The sequence below is a fragment of the Rhinolophus ferrumequinum genome, chromosome X, assembly GCF_004115265.2.
Source record: "Rhinolophus ferrumequinum isolate MPI-CBG mRhiFer1 chromosome X, mRhiFer1_v1.p, whole genome shotgun sequence".
NCBI lineage: Eukaryota > Metazoa > Chordata > Mammalia > Chiroptera > Rhinolophidae > Rhinolophus > Rhinolophus ferrumequinum.
Window position 1 is genome coordinate 114,382,906 of NC_046284.1, and position 1,920 is coordinate 114,384,825.

A 1,920-nucleotide genomic window follows, 5' to 3' on the forward strand; every position below is an offset into this window, starting at 1 on the left:
CTCCATAAAAGAAGCCATAGGCTGAGTCTCCAGGAGCTGAGCAGGGCTGTGAGGACAGGACACTGTGGACGTCACTCATTCACAGGGTCGCCAGGAGTCGGAACCGACTCAAGGGCGCGCGCGCGCGCGCGCGCGCGCGCGCGCACACACACACACACACACACACACTTAAAAATTCCCATTGGGATTATAATTAATATTTCACTGAATTCTATATTGATTTTAGGAAAATGACATCTTAGGATACCAAATCTTTCTACTGAAGAATATGTATGTCTTTTCATTTGTTCAGATATTGTTTTATACCTTCAATAAGAGTTGGAAAAGACCTAGGTATGATTTAGGACAGAGAGAAGTAGGGCTGGATAGAGAGCCAGGGTGGAAAGGGGAAGATTACCGATCATAACCTAGAGGTCATTCTCACTCTTCAACGTGACTTTATTGAAGATTTATTGTCTTTTGATGTTAAAGTTTATTTCTCAGAGGATATATTTTTTATCTCCCTTATTTTCAAGTTCTTGAGGAAGCCATTCTATGTATTTCTTGCTGCAAAAGAATTCTTGTTTTCATAACTTGTTAAAGATTATCATTGGATAGGACAGAAGGTTGAATGGGGTCTGCCGGTGGCTGAGATGGGGGTAGGGAGTAGGGGGTGGGGGTGGGAATGGGGAGTTAGTGTTTAATGAATACAGATGTTTGTCGTAAAACTTGAAATCTTTACCATGGCTCAGAAAGCCTTCATGATCTGGCCACTTGATACCTCTCTGACTCCATCTCCTACTTCCTCTCCCTTTCTCATTATGCTCCAGTCACCTTGGCACCCTTATTATACTGAAATATACCCAACATGCTCCAGACTCATGTCTTGGCATGAGTCTAAAACTCTGTCTGAAACTCTCCCTTAGATATCTACAGGGCTCCATTCCACCCTTCTGGAAAGTCAGGACAGCTTTTCCAGACCACACCTAAAATGTAACCTTGCTCTGGTTACTTTTGATTCCTATACCCCCTACCCTCCACCCCATCTCTTCAGACTAGAATATAAGCTGCACAAGAGAAGAGATTTTTGCCTATACTAAGAGCAGTCCCTGGCACATAATAGATGCTCAATAAATGACTGTGAAGGGGTAACCAGATAAATAAAGAAGCAGATGTAGGTTCAGCTGGGAAAACAGGGGCAAACAGTTCTTTTGTTACCTGGGAAAGACTTCAAGGGCGAAGCAGGAAAATCAGGAGCTACCAGAGTTGGGTAAAAAGGAAATGTGGCGTGAGCCAGGAAGGGGAGGAGATGCTTTGTAGGTATGAGGTATTGAACATCTGCCAGGAGAAAGCTCAGATCGGTAAACAAAGCTTTATGTTGAATGTAAGCTGAGAGGTTGAATGGACTCCTGACTGGTTTCTTTTGGATTTACCAAACTTCTCAGTGTATTTTTTTTTTTTTAAATATGGAACACTTCACTAATTTGCGTGTCATCTTTCCACGGGGGCCATGCTAATCTTCTCTGTATCGTTCCAGTTTTAGTCTGTGTACTGCCAAAGCGAGCACAGTGCATTTTTAATTAGTCTGCAGTGTTGCTAATGATGTGCATTGTGTGTGTGTTCCATTAGTTTTTCTTAAATCGAACATTAGATTTAATTATGAACTTGGTCTTTAAAATAACCCCTATCCATGTAGCCTGAAAATTGATTTTATACTGGAAGTCTGTGCTGAAAATGTGGCTGGAGAAACTTAGATCAAAACAGATCCTTGTGTTTTCTATTATACACAAAGGGACTCGTTCTCATCTTATGGTGGGAGGGGAGTGAGTGTGTGTGTGTGTATTTAAGCTCATGGTGAGAAAAACCAGAGAGGAGGAATAGTTCAAGAATAAAGAGAGTAAAATATATAAAAGCATATAAAACAAGCATACTCTTACAGAT

At 41.4% G+C, this 1,920-nt stretch overlaps 1 non-coding gene across 1 annotated transcript; it reads right to left on the minus strand.

The window, feature by feature from the left end:
• Positions 1-1,439: 1,439 nt before the first annotated feature.
• On the minus strand, positions 1,440-1,546 carry LOC117030280 (U6 spliceosomal RNA). Its single transcript, XR_004424352.1, has one exon. It is a non-coding gene; the product is annotated as a U6 spliceosomal RNA (small nuclear RNA).
• Positions 1,547-1,920: the final 374 nt, after the last annotated feature.